We start from the raw sequence: 17,596 nt of genomic DNA on the forward strand, positions 1-17,596 counted from the left end.
AGCAATGAAAGGCTCTCGTGAGATCAGAGCCCCTGTCATGATAGGATTTGTCTCTTGTTTAAAAAAAAAGGCAAGCAGATAATAATTTGGCTTTGTAATCCAACTGATTAGAAATTTGGGAAGACTGTATCCTCACACATAGGAAATTAAGAATTTGGGTTTTGAACCACAGAGGAGAGCAAAATGAGATCTGCAACTGTTACCTCTTGCTTGTTAGTCCAGCACTGGTGTTGCAAGATCCTTCTGCATCTTGGGCAACTTTTATATTGGTATTTGGATTTTAGGGTAAGTGTGTGTGTAGTCATGGTATATTTTTATATAGTGAAATGAATTATAATAGTTGTTGTAGTAAATGTTAGGGGCTACAAGGTTCCTCTCCTCTGATCAGGTGACTCTAGAGGATTTTCAAGCATTTAAGCCTGGCTCGTTCCAGACAGTGTCAGTCAGGCATCAGTCTGGATACCTAGCCAAAGCATCCAAAAATACAGAGTCCTCCTTCTCCATCTGAAGGCATATATTGTTTGGGGGTTTGTGGTGTTTTTTCTTGTTTTGTTTTGTTTTGGTTGGTTTTTTTTTTTTTTTTTTTTTTGGTAGAAACTTTGAAAAATCTCTGGGAAATCTCAAGTTAAAAGAAAAAGACAAAATGTCAGAGTATGAATAAAGAGCTGTATCGTGGCTCTGTTCCACAGCCTTTACCTTTTTTGATTTTTTACTTTCCATTCCTATATCTGCTTTAGCACTTTTTTCATGATCCTTTCTATGGTTATCCCATCTTTGGTGTGTTTGTCTCTGCTCTGTGTCACAACTGCTTGTACCCTTCCCACATTTATCTTTGTCCATAGCCCCAGATTCTTTATCAGATTTACCCTTAAGGCCATCCCATGGAGTATAAGGAGTGCTTTTGTCTCCATTCAGCAACAGAAAAAGCAGGACTCAGAAGAGCAAAGAGACTTTGGTAGGAGCCACCAGCAAATGTTTGCTTGTTTTGACCAGCCCCTAAGACCACGGGTACTTAGTCACTTAAGAGCTGGATAACCTTCCTCTAGATTTTTAGTGGGATTTTCTTCACTGAAAATTTGTCCATCATGCTAAGCATGCTAAGGTGAAAAGAGGGATCATTTCCTTGCAGTGGGCTGGTTCCTGCTCCTGACTGACCTGTGCCTCTGGAAGTGGGACACAGATGTACCTGAGGGCATTACCAGTGTCCTTGAGAACTGGCCACTGGGTGAGCTTCCAAAGGACATTGACCTGTCACAGTAGAGAGTAGTCCTGCCCTGGTTGCCTTAGGCTTGACCTTGATGCCGCAGTGAGTTTTTGATGGTGCCTGAATGTGGCTGGTGGTGAGGTTTGCTGAGGCAGAGCACAGAAAGAGGATGCTGCCATGGGACCAATTGTGCTGGCACCTGTGAGGAGGCCAGACTGGCTGTTGTTTGCTATTCCCTGCACACACGCAGGGAGCCTCGTGCACTAAGTGACATCAAGGCTCATTATTTTCATCAGATGCCACATTTGTAACCTGTTACCAAGTAAATTGTGATAAAATAGACTGGAGCAGCCCAGAGTCTGACACTGTGTGCTGAGATGTCTGCTGTGTGCACAGCAGGCAGGTACAAAGCTTCACAGGACTGCTGCCTTCAGCATCCTAAAGGAGCAGGGAGCTTTCATGGATAGCAGAGAGTTCAGGTCAAAATCAGCTTATGATGCATCTTTTTTGCAGACACTGTGTGCTTGGTATGAGGGTGAACTATGTCTTTCCAGTGTTTCCAGGAGGTATGTCTTTTACCTCCTTCTTCTTGCTAATGAGGAAACTGAGACAAGGGGAAAAGAAGCGATTCACCCAGGGTCACATAGTAAATCTACAGCTTCATATTGTAGTTCTTGCCCCTGTGCTGGGAGCCAAGAATGGGTCCCTCACATGTTGCAATGTGAATGGTAGGGTGAACAGCAATGTATCTGCAGTTTTCACACTCTCTTTCCCCCCTGGACTCAAGCTGGAGTCCAGATGATCTGTGTGACTTGCAATGACATCTGAAGGCACAGGAAAAAACCCAGCTTATTGCTGGAGTTTAGTTTTCTGTCTTTAAAGAGTCTTAAAATCGGCTCAGGGTGTTCAGGTTTTTGAAGACGAACTCTACGTGTTTCTGTACTAGGAGATGTCAATTTTTTCTGTTGCTTCTTCTGTCCTCCCAGGCCTCTGTCTGCCTCATGGGCAGAGACAAATACATTTGCCCTACAACATATTGTCAAGCTGTATTAAGTAATATCTTCAGTTTGTATGTGGAGAAACTGAGGCAAATGGGAGGCTAATCAATGTCTGCAAGGACTCTTCTGTGCCTTCGAGAGTTAGAAAGCTGGGAGCAGGAGCCTCTCCAGAGCTCCCCCCACTCTGCAAGATTTCTAGCCTGTTTCTAACATACACAGAAGAACATGCTGTGGTTTTAAGGAGCAAATGGGACCTTTAGTGGAGATCAAATCCTCCAGTGCTGTGCATATGCAGAAATGAACTAACACACTTTGTCATCTAAATAAATATCTTTTTGCAGGACTAATAGATGCTGAATAGCAAATACTAAAATGCTTCACATGTCAACAGCATGTGTTACTTGTGGTACTGCAGTGGAACAAGCTGGAGGTAGTCACAATGATAATTGTAAATAGAGAATTTCTTGGGAATTAAAAGTATTCTGTGATCCATAATAGTTTGAGAAGTTTGGCTAAAAAGAATGAAGCAATTTTAATAGCAATGTGAATGCTTCACTTTGGCAAAATTAAGATGGTATTAATTTTAGAGCCCCTCTGTTTTCTGGTGTTTTACAAATAGAAGAAAATGTTAAAGTGAAAATGTTTTTAATAGAAGTACAAGCAAATAAACTGGTAATATTTGCTTCCAGGTTAGGTAAAAATACCTTTGGCAGAGCTAAATTATGAAACACTTTATTGATATGAAAGGTATATTGAGGGGTGGGGGAGAGAGTGCAGGAACATTTTTTCTAACTTTAGCTTTGTGCATCTGGACTGTGGTTACCAGCTAACCAGGCCTTTACTGCAGCACTTCTTTAATGCTTACTGATCCTTTATAAATATAATAGAAGGCGTGCTCTACTCTCTGCCCCAAAGGTCTTACAATTTAAATTGGCAGTTCAGAAGAATTATCTCCCTATTTCAGGAACTGGAGCATAGCAAGATCAGTGATTTGCTCAAGGTGACATGGAATGTACAAAAAAAACAGCACCAGCTCATTCCACTATCCGGCTGAGATCCATCCTCCGAGTTACCCCTCACTTTGGGAGCGCTCTGACACCTGAGCTGCCTGGCTGTACTGCCCTAAGGCTTGAGGTGTGGACGTGGCCAGTGGCTGGGGTGGGAGTGGCCAGCCAGCTCTGCTGCAGCTGTCACTGCTCTTTGCTGACAGTTCCTGTAATCCATGGTACCTGCTTCTATGGTGCTAATTAATCTCTTTTAATTAATGAAATCCTTCTACTTCATGTTCCTCCCCTTCTTTTCCTCTTTGCCTCTCTCCAGCTTCCACAGCTGAAACCTCCAGTCCTCCTTGAGCAGGGACTGATAAAATCTCTAGCCTTTAAACATCTCTGTGTACTCATCTGTGGCAGTGCTGGTGGCTCCATCTGCTTTCCTCCTTTGGTGCAGTAGCAGCTTAATCTTCATGGCCTGTTATCTTTGAAGCACACTTGATTTCTCAAAAGAAAAACAGCTAAGCATTTTAGCACCCGCTGCTTTCCTTCATAGGCTGCTACATGTCATTGCTGTTTAATCATGGCCTGAGTTTGCAAACACTGTGTATGTAACAAAGGACTCCTTTGACTAGACTTATGGGCTTGATCGGGACAACACATCCAGATAATACTGCTTGCCTGCATCTTTGCACTCCAGGACTGCTTATTTTCTTTCGTTTCATCCCTTAAGTCCTACTCATAACCTTTCCTCTCTTCTCAGGGCACAGATTATAATTCTTGCCCTTGTGCTATGAAACTTGTAATTTCATGTCAGGTAAATCCACAAGCAGAAAACTGGCTTGGGGAACTGCGGGACTGGGTGTATCCAGTCTGTCCACCAAGTTATCACTTCTGGTATTCCTGAAAAAGGAAGGACCAGACCACATTGCATAAGCAATAACACACAACAAAATATAGTCCTCATTCTGAAGGGCATTCAGTTCATCTTGGGACACAGATCTCATTTCTGGCCTCACAGACATGTCACTGCTTGGCTGAAAGGTGATAGAAAATTCTAGGGAGCAGAGCCATCAGCATTACAAAAGGAAGTTTCCATACTTCTGCACATTCTACTGCTAATCACGGCATAATCTTCCCCTCTGTAAACCCTGCCAGATAGTTCTCTGTTTACATTTTTTTCATCCGTTCTTTACCTCTCTTAGTATCTAAGTTTACAGTGCCTTTCCTTCAGCTCAAGTGGCTGATTTACATAAAAAAGTGATCAGCTGTGGGAAGAACAGTCTAGCGAATCAAATAATAAGTGACATTAAGTGGCATCTAAATGACATTACTTCGATTCTCTGCTGAGCTATGAGTTGCAGTGTGACCATGCACACAATAATTAATTCCTGTACCTCAGGTCCCCAGCTGTAAAATGGGCAAGGTTCTGAGTTCCTGGGAAGTCCTGTGTTAGTCTGGAGTCAAAGTGAGCAGTGCCTGTGCAGACCTGAGAAACCATGGTGGTGGGATGCATTCAAACATATCCTTAGAAAGCTGCTAGAAAGGCAGTTACTGTGAGTGAAAAGAATTATATTGTGTCTTCTTTATAGGACAGAGCAATGCTTTTATATGAAATAAGGACTGCATAGGGACCCTCTAGTTATATTAACTTTTGCTTTTTTCCGTTCACACCCATCCCTTTGTGTCAGAACATACAAACAATTCAGTGAAAGGCAGAGTTGATTGACTCATTAGCACAGTGGAGGTCCAGCCCCACAAAGCAGTATAGGGAGATATAGTGAAATCAGAAAAAATTCCAGGGCTCATATAAAATGTAATAGTTTAGTCAGAGAGAGAGAGAAAAAGAGGGAAGAGACAAAAAGCATGTTTAAAGAGTGATCATAGGAAAGTAACTGTAAAAAAACACAAAACCAAACAAAAAATTCTATCTTGCTGAATGCATCAGCTTACAGTCTATGATTCTCACTTTCCTCATGGACTTACAGGTGTAAATCCAGAATTGTTCTGTTAAAGTCAACAAGAGTAAAATAATTTTCAGTGTATGTTTTACACGTACTTGAACAAAATCAAGTCACTGCTGTAGCATCAAATCACTATTACACCAGAAACTCTAAATACTCTTTGAAAGGCATATGCTTTTTAACAGTAAAGGACTAGATTATTTTCCTGGTTGGACTGATGTATATCACAGATGATCCTTTCCAGGTGAGGGTGAACCCTGACAGGCTAAATAAAGCCTGATCAAGATGCAGAATTACCTGGAAAAAGGGAGTAACAGGGAGACCACAGAGACTTGGTAAAAGCTCCTTTCATCACCTTCTCTCATGGCTGCACACAAAACTCTACCCCTGCTTAGACTGTCCCAAAAATACACCCCAAGCATCCCTTGCAGAGACCTTTGCCTCTGGATCAGGGGCAATTTCAGCCAAGCAGTGGGGTGAACATACTGACCTTTTCTCCCCAAGGACAATCTCATCCATCCTTGAAAGGAGACCTGAGGAGCAGTGTGCAGTCTCATGCCCCACCACACTTCTCAAGTGGTAAATGGGTAGCACAGAGAGAGGCTGTGGGATCTCCACTGACACCAAACATGTCACCGAGCTGCCAACACAATGGGAGCTGGAAGAGCTGCTGGCCTAGGATCGGATGTCAAGGAGAAGTGCAGGAGGTGAGAAGTGCCAGGAATACTGCTTCCCAGCTGGCTCTGGAAACAGTTTATGCTTGTGTCCATCTGCACTCAGATCAAAGCCTCCCTGAATTATTCAGGTGCTCTTTGAAAATTCTCATCATGCAGAAAGTGAAGGCAGCTTGGCTTTACCTGCTGGAAAACAAGCACTCATTGTAAGCTCCAGGGCCAAACCAAGGTTCCTCTGCTCACACAATGACAGCAGCTCCTCCCACCTTTATGGCAGAGTTCTCTCCTCCTGTTACACCAGGTTCTTGCATATATGTCTCAAATGTGTGGGCCCTCAGTCCTTGAAGGCTTCAGTAGGTACTTTGCATCTGATTCAGCTCAGCCTTGCAGTCCTGATCCTGCCTTCTCTGGTGTTGGGCACACTGATACATGTGCTTAAGAGCAACCACTGGCAAATGCATCTGCATGGTGTTGAGTGCTTCCAGCTGTATCAGTGAGAAGAACTTTCAGTTCAGCCTTTAAAAATATAAGATAGCAAAAACTTGAGATTTCCAGGAGGGCAAGGGCAGCATGTGGTCTTTTGAGCTGTGATGCTGCAAACACGGTTAAAGTAATTGGGCCTCAGCACTGACCCCCACACTCTGAGAGCTGCTGCACACAGCAGCTTAAAATAGAAAAAATGGCCTGAGAAAGAAGAGATCGGGTCAGAGCTCTCTGCTGTCCTCTAAGCTACCAACAACTACTTCTTCTGGAGAGTGAGTCCAGAACTCCTTGTATTAGAAGAGCTGTTTTGGTGTCATGGGCAGATGCATCTGTCTTATAAGAAGGGACTACGTACAGTCTTCATATTGCTTTCTGCTTATTAAGCCCTCTGCATATCCAAGGCTGGGATGACTCCAGCATTATAAACTGTTATGTTTTTGTAATAGTTTAGTTGTGTATTTTCTTTTAAATGTCAGCAGCAGGAGAAAAATTATTACCCTAAAAATTAACTTTCACTTTAGAATGTAGCTTTACTAGCCATGTAACTGGAAGCTGAAAGGGTTAAAAGTAAGATGAAAACACTCAGTCATCCCTGTCGTTTTTGCTTTTGGACTTTTCAGGCTGTTTTCTGACTTGCTGAGCACTTGCAGATAGCAAGCCCCATTATTAGAAAGCTCATCGGCCAAGTACCCCTTTTCAACCTCTGCTGTTGACTAACGGCCTACAGAGTCAAGCTGTTCTTACAAGAAAAGGTATCAGCAATAGTAGTGCTCATGATAGTCCATATTGATCTCCTAGAATCACAGGATTCTTTTCTCTGATTGTCAGTATTAGTTATACTGCAAAGTCTTTTACTTGATATAAATAAGCATGGATGATGATGGTCTGTACCCTCTGAAACCCTCAGACTCCTCCTCATAAACCATTATCAGCTGCATCACAGTGCAATTCCCCAGTAGACAGTGAAGTGGTTTGACATTTTCACACTAGGATCTAACGACCTGTTGTGTTTTAGCTTAGGCAGGTAAGTTGTCACTTACCAGAAGATACTTTAAGGACAAATGTGTGCTTCAGAGAGGAAGTAACTATGGAGAATGATGTTCACAGCAAAGCTGCAGGGAGGGGACACTCTAACTGAATTTTTTAACCAGTAGAGAGAGTTCCTTGGGGGGCAAAGTATCAAGCAAACTTAAACCAGCAAAATACAGGGTGCTCCTTCTCTCAGAGTAAGCAGATGGAAGTCCAAAATATATTTTCATACATGGAATGAAATCTTTATTGCCTTTCTAGACAATGAAGGCAATCAGAATCTCCATAAGAAAGTCTATCCAAGACAAAAGTAAATTTTCTGACCTGACTCTTATCAGGTCCTCTACTATTAAGGCTATTTCTTATCTGATTTCTTCTGTCATGTCTGCTCTGTGAAAGGGTAATTTATTTCTGGTACCATGCAGGATTATTTAAATTTTTTTTTTCTGTTTTTGTTATCTGTAGTATCACTACAATATCTGAGTGATGTCAGCAATACTTGTGGTTTCAATGAATTCATGATTCCTAATACAAAGAAGCTATAATCTACTGAAAATTAGTTAGATGCTTCTTTCTGAATTTTATCTGCAATTTGAGAGAATTAGTTTACAATATGATCCCTTTTGTGAATATCTGAAATATGAGGTTTTTGAAGGCCAGCAAATGACAACTGTATATTGAAGTTTCACTTCTAAAATTCATTGTTTTCCCCATCACATTTCAGATGAAGCACAGGGAAGAAATGAACAGAACTAGGTCATGGAGTTAGGTTAGGTTTTTCCCCATTAGAAAATGGCCAGGCTTTTTTGACTAATGCTGTATTATAATGATTACAAAAAGCAAAGGGAGTTGTTACTGTTCCTGCATGCATGCTAATAAGGCAGCTACCTAAGAGTCAGTCATCTTTACCACTGTACAGTGCAGACTGTACATCTTGCAGATTACATAAAATCATCTTTGCCCATATGAATTACTCATTAGATGAAATAAAAGATTCTCTTCTTACATGGAATTAAGGAACATAAAACATTTTTTCATCTAAATTCCTCCATAAAATGTTGGTTATTAGTAACAAACAGATGCTAAAAAGCACTCTTGAAGCCTGATTGAGAAACACTACCACAGTTGATTGTGGAAGGCATTTGTAAGGATCCCATGTGACTTAAGTAGTCCTTTGTCAAATGAATTTCCTGATCAGACTGTACCTTCCACCATACACTAACGTTTACCTATTACTGAGTGATTACTGAGAGAGTGGAGCCATAAATAAAGATAAATATGTAGATACAGATTGCCTTTAGATCAGATGTTTGTTTCCTGTCTCTTGCTGTTCAAGAGATACTTTAGAGATACTGTTGTCTCAAGGACAGGATATATCTCTCTCCCTGGCTTGTATAGAACTCTCTCTTAAGGAAATTGACACAATTATTCCAATTTGTCGTCTAGCCTGTGATGCTGTAAGGTTGTTGTGGAATTGTAATCTTGGAAGATTGCCTTTTGGATAGGGATGGGTACAAGGAAACAGCCCAGTATAGCCCTCCAAGGTGTCCTCCAAGCCTTAGAAGCATCTGACTGTAGCTCCAAATCAGGAGAGTATGTTTTTGTAGTTTGTAGTATTAAACTAAATCAAATATGCCATCTGATGTGCTGGAGGGTCTCTGTGTATCTAAGCTTCTAGGTGTGTTCTCCCCTCTCTGTACCATGACAGCAGGGAAAGGATTTCTGGCCCCTTTAAACTGAACCATGGTGGGGTTGGGAGAGGTGAAGGCAACAGCTTTTTGCCAAGATACAACTGCAGTAGTTCACCAACTCAGACTTTTGCTGTGCTGATAAGACTGAAGAGACAGGTGTTTATTTAGAGAGTCTGCAGAAGAAATGTACTTAAACCTTGTTCTTGAATATTCCAGAAGGTTAGGAAAATCCAGACCAGGAATCCAGAACTTGGAAGTATAGCTCAGTTTCTTCAGGCATCAAGTGAAATAATATTGCAGAATAGTCTGACTTGGAACGGACCCACAGTGATCATCGAGTCCAGCTCCTGAGTGAATTGCCCATATAGAGATTGAAGCCACAACCTTGGCATTATTAGCACCTTGCTCTAACCAGCTGAGTTAATCTCAGGGTCAGCTGGAAGGGTCCAACAGTGCAGTTCTTCACTGGACATCAAGTGTGAAGGAGAAGTTGTTTCTTCTTCAGTGGGGTACTTGAAAGAGCAGAGCTGCTAGTGAGAGATCTAAAATCTGCAATGCTGGTGCAGTATCACCACTCCCAGGATTTCCTCATGTTTTTAAGCTGTCTAATGGAGGATGAAAATTTGGTTCTACTGGCCCAATTGGAAAATGCATGTTCTGTTAGATTAAACTAGAATACATCCCATTGTTTTATAAGCAGGCAAGAAAATGTTCCAGAGCAGCCCATACATCATCTGTAAATCTATACCATGTGGTAGAGATATATGTCTGTCTCTTACTTAAAGGTAGAGATACATTCTAGGGCCTGGCTTGATGGTTTTTTGTGAGGGAATTGATGTTTTCAAATCCTAAAGCCACAGCAGGATGAAGAGCAAAATGGGGTGGTGGAGAACTGAGGTGCACTGTATTGGGAGGTTGTATAGCCTTTGTTGTTGCTCTTAAAAACAGGCCAGACAAAAAGGTTTAGTACTTTAATGGTGGTTGATCCTGCCTTGGCAAAGGCATGGTCTTATCAGTCTCCTAAGGTCAACTTCAGCCTTATTTTCTGTAATTCTGTGAAGGGATAGAATTGTTGCTGTTGTAATTATTCTTTCTGTTGCTACCATTTGAGGAGCACTTTTCAGAGATGAGGCATTGCCTGGTGCTGTACTTGTGTGTGAGAGAGAAGGATGGTCTTGCCCTCAGAGAGCTTACAAATATGAGCCAAGAAGCAACGGCTAGTCCGGACAGCTGGGGGAATACGGTAAGGAGCAATGAGACGCTATTGATCAGCAGGATAGGCACTACTCATAATACATCAGCAGCCTAACTGCTGTCAGATATTTGCAGGCATCATGGCTAAGGAGAGTTTGAAGGAGAATAATGAGGAAGCTTTGCAAATGAAATCTCCAGGCTCCCACCATCCCTGCTCTAGAGCTGGGCAGCAGCAGGATAATGGTTTGCCTTCTACTTCCGAATGTTCTTGTGTCCCCACTGCCACTGCCCACTCTCACTGAGGGCACAAGTGGTCCTCATCCAAACTTGCTTCTACCCTGTATTTTAGCAGGATGGTAGGAGACAGAGCCAGAAAAAGGCCTGGCCCTCTATCTCACATGCTGTGGGATCTCTTCCAGTGACAAGAAGTAAAGTTGATGAGTCTGTATCGAGACAGTGAAGTGACCCCCGTGCTGCTCCACATAATTAATAAATAAAGCACTGGGGGAGTTTTTGCCATGCCGGCTGCTATGACAGGGCTGTCTACAGTGCACTTAAGCATTAAATGACCAATTTCTGTCAGACTAACTTCCCAAGCCTCTCTCTCTCTCTCACACACACACACACAAAGCTAGCTTCCTCGCTCCCTGCACTTGGAGTTTTTCAGCAACTGATGGCTCCTGGTTCATTTCTGTGGAATTAATTGGTCCCTGAATGAATTCTGTTGACAGGGCAATTTATCATGTGTTTGGGTTGACAGTGTTGGATACTGGTAAAGGGGGGGAGTGGTGTGTGAGTAGGATGAGGGGAGATGGACAGGATGGGGGTGGGTGGGAGGATGAAGAAGAGGAGGAGTAGAAGAAAGAAGAGGTGGAGGAGGAGATTGCTTAAAAAACAAAATGAAAGGCAAGAAAAATTCTATTCCTTTTTGGCACTCTTCATTACAACTCAGTGCAATGGATAATGCACTAGAAGGATTGGGAGAGGAAGGGAGTGCCATGTCTCCTGTAGTGGGAGTTATGATGCTGCTTTTCCACAAATAGCACCATGGCTTGGGAGGGAAAAAAAAGGAAGAAAAAACCCCAACAAGAAAAGCTCATAGTTGTTCTTTGGTGTCTTTGGGACTCAGCCAGAAGCCTCCACCTGTAATGCTTACGTGTCTATTTCTCCCTCATAACAAAGCGAGTGGGAAGTTAGGGACACATCTGGTTAACCCTCAAAACCTTGATAGGTACCCGAATACCGTTTCAGTAGGTACTGAGTGATGTCTAGCACCTCGTGATGCATTGGTGTCTGTCGTTGTCAGGGACATCCAAGAAGGAATCACATCTTGCAAAACGAATTCTATGATTTTGGTTCCTAATTTTCTCTCTGTATGGGTCAGAAAGGGGTGCCTGGTTCTATATATGCCACTGATGATCCCAGGTTACATCATTTCATATTGTTCAAGATTGAGACAATGCAGGGCTTCCCAATATAATTAAAATTACATCGCTGTTACATTTTCATTAAAATGTCATGACTGGCATAGGGATTCAGTTTCTAGTCAGAGCAAGGTAGATGATAATTTTAGTGCTTTTGACTTCACAACTTCTGAATGCAGAAGAGTGGGTATGCATACACATACATGTGCTACAGCATGAATAATATTAAAACCAACCAAAGACAGAAAGAAATTCATTTTGAGTGCAACAAAAGTATTTGCATAAATATTAAATGGATTTTAAAATTATGTATGTTCTAGGAATCTTTGAGTGTCCTAAAGAGATGTGCTACAGATTTGGTCAGGGGGAGATAGCTCTGTGAAATGTTGGTTGTATGCATGGGTAGAGGGCAGGCTTCATTATCTTCATCTTCACCTCTGTCTCCTCCCGTGAGCTTCTCTACACTATAAGTGGAATGTATCAAAATACTCAATGCTGAGATCAGTGGAAGAGTTACCAGTAGTTTTCCTGCTTATCTCATTGCATGCAGCATTAAATCAGAGCTCAGCATTTCTGGAACTGCCATCCAGAGCTTTTAGCTGCAGGCTAGTGGGGCCTGTCTTGGTTTTGGAGCACTGTGGCTCAGTTTACCAGCATTCAGGCATCATCTTTGTCTTGGGACCCAAGGTTTCCTCAGTCCAGCTTTCAAAATGAGTGCCCATATCATAAACAGCCTGGAGACAGAACTGAATTTGAGTGGCAAGTCCCAAACCAGGGGTGGTAAAACACAACAATATGTGGTAGATGGTCTCTCTCATTTTGTTCGGTCATATTAAAAGCAAATGCAAATATAATTCTCATCTGGTAAAAAATATGCAACTGAGCTTTGGGGAGACCAGATGCTTGTTTATGGTTGTCTTTACATTGTTGTTTTTACGCTGGGTTGGGTCAAGCCTCTAGCCTGCATCCTGCCACACAACATACAAGCATCAGAATTTCTAGGGTGCTAAAACAAGGTAAGTTGGGTGAGGAGATGTAGGAAGCCAGCAGCTACCATAGTAAAGCTGCAAAGGGTTTGAGACAGTCTTTTTGTAGAGCTCCCAAATTTTCTGCCAGTTAGAAAGACATTTAAATTTACTGTGCTAAGAGCAAGTGTACACGAAAGAACATAGGAATTGTCTCTTTTATTTAGAGTGACTCCACACAAAGATATAATGTCTAAATTCAGGTTATTTATAAAAGGATTTTTTTTTCATCCTTAAAAGTAAGATTAGTAGTATTAGTTTATAAATATGAACAAAAATGAAGGTTGGTAGCAAAGAACTCTGCAATATAGTTTGATCACAGTTTGGTATCTGAGAAGCTCCAGCACCTAAAAGTTGATACCAGGTAAATTCAACCAGAAAAAATGTGCATATTTCCAACAGTGCAGGTAATCAGCTGTCAAAATATTACAGTTAAGGTTCACTGTATTTTACAGCACTTGAACCTTTACAGTTGATAGCAAATGTTCCTCAGAAACAGATTCTCCTACTTCAACTCCAGTTATTGGACCCACAGCAGGAATTAATTCAGAGCAGCCCTATGGGTATCTCATATCAGAGGCCAGACAAGATGATCACAGTGCAATAGGAGTCTCCTCTGGGGTAGCTGTGGCAATGAACTTGAAAACCGCTATCTTAAAAGTCAATGCCTGATTCCAGTTTCACTTGCTCACTGTTTACATGAATGTTACTCTTTTGACTTCAGAGGGCTGACTGACAGTGGTGCATACAGAAGGCAAATCAAGCTTCTGAGAAAAATGGTTATGATCAAGCTGTCCTGAGCCAGTGAGGTGAACATGACATAGGACACATTAAAGGAAAAAATGGGCATATTTTGTCCTATAACACTGAATCTTTTAAGACAGGAACACAAACAATTTTATTAAAAAATTGCCCCTAAAAATTGAAGAGAGAGAGTAAAACCTGAAAAAATTACCAATCTTCCTGCATTGTGAAATACAGATGAAAAAACTCCTGTTGCTGAAGAGGCAATGGTTCAAAATGGAACTCAGCATAAAATAGCGGAGATAAAATGAACTACAATAAGATCCAAGAGGGTTACACTTAGAACTAACCAGAATATAACAGGTAGCTAATGCAGCAAGACAAATTACTTAAAATTATTCAATATGCAGCTCCTGCAGCAGACCCCACAATTAGAAATGCAAGCCAAAGTTGCAGGCTGTCTTCTCCCTTTTAAAGGTATTTCTGTGGATTTAGAAGTATAGGATTTGTAAGAAAGGCTCATGTTTTGCCTGGACAACAAGCTCTAGCAGTAGTTTCAACAGCTTCTTTTCTTTACAGGAAGGTAGAGTTGTGCAATGGGCCGACAGAGGAATCTCCTCCACTTTGTTGTGAGCTCAGATAATCTGCAGAATGCTTGTTGAGTGCTCATAACTCTGGATTTTTTTTCTGTTTATAAAACTGTCCAGTGTTTTCTGGAATCTTGGTAACTTCCTGTGGTTACAAATTCAGTTGGTCAAAATACAAACTGATGGGGAAAAATTTTAATCAGCTTTTAATTTGTAATTTAATTGCTACTTTGTAATTTAATCAATTGCCATCTTTTTCTTGTGTTCTTGTGACCTGCAGAGTCTGGTTTTGCTAAGGAAGCCTGTGGCTTATCTTCTGGGGAGTGTTTAGGAACCATTTTAATGAATTCCAATTAAGAGTCTTTCTGACACCAGGGGATGCAGAGGTCAAAGAATGCCCTGAGCAGCACAGCAACAGACCATGTGGAGCACACATAAAGGTAAGAAAATGTCACAATTATAAATTTGAACAGAAAATTCCTGAAGACATGAAAAGCATTTGAATTTGGAAGGATTTTTGAGGGAATTGTGCAGCTAAGATTTCTGCCTGGAGCCCTGAAGAACTATGTAAAGATTCTTGTATACTTGGTAGAGGAAGTAATAACAATGCTATGCCTCATTTATGTAGTGACTAATCTGGAATGGAGGTTTACAGAAAGTTATAGATGGTCTAATCAGAAACAAGAGGTTTTTATTCATGTGTGACTTGTAAGGGAGAATGATTGTGGTTGCTTGAAGATAAGAGATCCCTGAGTGCCTTCTGGTGTGCTTGTGATTCAAACAGGAGATGGCAGTGGTCTGCATAGTAATTTGTCTTTAAGCAACCCTGTTTATGGCTAATAAAATACATTTTAGGGAACTAACCTAATATCCAAGTGGATAGTCAGTCAGGAGCAGAACCGACAGATTCTCACTGACATTTGAAGAGCCAACCTCTGTTTTTAGCCCAGCACAGATAACTTGTCATACCAATACTGCAGTGTTAACTGAGCTTGATAGGAATTCTCCAATAAGCCTGAGCGAGTTAACCATTATACAGATGAAGATCCTGCAGGATTGAGAAAAGGTACAGAACGCCCAAAAAAAGCAAAATCTCACTGTTCAAGTTGAGAATCACAATGGATTGTATATACAAGTTGGTTGCTATCAGTATCGTGTATTTTCGAACACTGGAGTCGTGCCTAAATTCAAAGCAGAAACTTCTGTGAGTAGCAGTCTGCTACTTTGGCAGCACAGAGAGTAGCATGAAGGAGTTCTTCAGCACTGTGTTTATTCAAGGGACGTGAAGTCCTCCATGGAGATCTGGCTGGTGCTTTTGGTTTTAAACTTTTTGTCCTCCTCCTTCTAACGACCATTTTCTTCTCTCTTTGGCTTCTTCTGTCAGGGCTGTATCTTAAGTGACTTGTTCAGTATTTAAATAAGAGTTTGACAAAAGTTCATTTTAAGGGAAAAATATAATACAATGGAAATAGATGGCAGAAACAATATGTTGTTATTATTTTGGCCCTGCTAACCAAAACTAGAATCCTGGATTTTTTTTTCAAAATTGATCAGTTTAGGAGCAAGCCATACTAGACAGACTGCCCACTAGTTCTGTGTGCCAAAGGAGAAACAGTGTCAGGAAAAATGTTTTCTGTCTTTGCTAAGCAAACCAGATGATCAGTGGCTTACATATTTACCAAGCTTTGAGATAGAGTTAATGGGACAAAGTGAGAGGATCTGCAATCCCAACACTTATTTCTGAAGAGAAGGAATGTAAGGAAGTTCTTGCATCTGTGTGATTATTGTCAGTTTGTATCTCCTCTGGTAGCAGCATGGGGTATTTCAAAATTAGTGTCTGTTTTGGCAAATTAAGAACTATTCTGGAACATAAACTGAGCTCATTAGTCTAAGCTTTCAGCTGCCTTCTGAGGCTTTTGGTTGGCCATTTAACGTGTGCTCTGATGCTCACTGTTAACATACACAGAGAGATACATATTGCACAAAAAACATGTTCTGTGCATAAGCAACCAAATAATCCAGGCTCAACTTTTCTGTGTTCTGAGTGGTTGTGCAAGGGAAGAGATAACCAAAGCTTTGATTTCCCTGAATTAATACCTTAGTAGTTCAGAGATGACAAAAAATCCTAGTACCCTTGCCAATGTATGACTCACTTAGAAGGAAAGACTCCAAAAAGCCTTCTAGTCACCTTAGAATGGAACACAAAAATGATGAGGCCCAGCCCTGAGATATGACCTTGGAAACATCTTCCTTTCCCTGCAGACTGTTCACCACGAGTCTCAAATGTTCTGGTGTCCCCCTTTCTTCTGAGGGAATGGATGATGTCTGTGCTCAGGCTCAGCTTGGGAACGCAAACAGGTCTCAGGGCAAATAAAAATGTTATTTCTTTTTTTTAGTTTTGTTGTATTATCCAAGCAAAATACAAATGAAGATGTAAAACACATGAATAAACAAGCAATAATGAGTCAAAATAAGTAATCCATACTCAAAGACAAAACTAGAAAGGCACTTTTGACAATATTGGAGATATTGATAAAGACTGACAACTCTCCAGAATCAAAGACTGTTCTGAGTTACTTTTAGTTTTGTTTCCACTCTCTGTCCCTTCTTTTGGTGGTAACTTCACACCTGGTTCTATGACCCAGAGCAGGATTTTCCAGGAAGGCAGTCATTTCAGAGAACCCAAGGAGAAGATATATTCAACATCACCTGAATGTTTCACAACAATGGTGTTTTGTGGCCTTTTCTCCAAAAATATTTTGCTGTTCAAAGTTTATTTTATGGGATCTCTTTGAGACTTCTGGAGGGGGCCAGGAGCCCGCTATGGTACCTGCTGTACAAACACAAAGCAGCAAGAGAATTTCTGCTGCAGACAGTAATATCTAAATCTAGTGAGAGTGATCAGCTGATACAGATGAAGGGGGAGCACAATGAAATACTTGGAGCACAAGGTATAATTTAAGTTTGTTTTGATTTGTACTAAAACCTAAAAGGAAGTTGAATGGTGAATATGTAATCTAGTGGTAGAAGAACAGGGTGAGATTTTTCCTAACCAACCTAAACCCCAGAATTTTCAAAGAAGAGCAAGTTAAGAATAAATGAATTAATTAAAGCTAAGGTCTGAGTCGATAGAGATGAAAATGATAGATGGGTTTTCAGGGATCTTTAACAAAAAAATTCAAAAAAGCTAGAACTCAGTGTATAATGTGCAACTGAATGTCTGAACACTTTTCAAAGTCTTGTAGTAAAAATACTGAACTGTACATATTTACATACCTATCTCACATTTGAGCCCTTTAGAAGAGCTGGTCACAACTGCAGAGACTGAGCCTCTGGAATATTTTGACAAAGGAGAAACCAAATAACAAAAGATTATGCATTTCAGAATACTGGCCAGTATCTTACAGTTGCTGGGCAGTGAACCTACAAAGCAGAGTCCAGGGATAGGAATAAATTGTGGAAGGAATTCCAGTCCTGCGTGCATCCACAACAAGAAAAGATGCTCATCAACAGGGAAAGTGCTGGGCTATTGGTGATTCTGGGAAACCTGCAGTGTTTGCTTACATCCTTGAGTGAGTTACATTTTAGAG

General features: G+C 41.1%; 2 long non-coding RNA genes across 11 annotated transcripts in view; both read left to right on the top strand.

Moving 5' to 3' along the window:
* LOC137478009 (uncharacterized) overlaps positions 1-7,457 on the top strand; it is a 49,555-nt gene extending 42,098 nt beyond the window's left edge. Inside the window, exons 2-3 of the long non-coding RNA XR_011001349.1 lie at positions 5,400-5,490; positions 5,660-7,457. This is a non-coding gene — a long non-coding RNA (uncharacterized lncRNA). The remainder of the gene's footprint in view (positions 1-5,399; positions 5,491-5,659) is intronic.
* Positions 1-17,596, top strand: part of LOC137478006 (uncharacterized) — a 181,433-nt gene that overhangs the window by 77,800 nt on the left and 86,037 nt on the right. For 8 of the 10 annotated variants that reach the window (XR_011001337.1, XR_011001336.1, XR_011001344.1 and 5 more), the window contains exon 2: positions 14,287-14,446. This is a non-coding gene — a long non-coding RNA (uncharacterized lncRNA). The other 2 variants (XR_011001342.1, XR_011001340.1) reach the window with 2 other exon arrangements.

Source organism: Anomalospiza imberbis, chromosome 8 (genome assembly GCF_031753505.1).
Source record: "Anomalospiza imberbis isolate Cuckoo-Finch-1a 21T00152 chromosome 8, ASM3175350v1, whole genome shotgun sequence".
NCBI classification, from domain to species: domain Eukaryota; kingdom Metazoa; phylum Chordata; class Aves; order Passeriformes; family Viduidae; genus Anomalospiza; species Anomalospiza imberbis.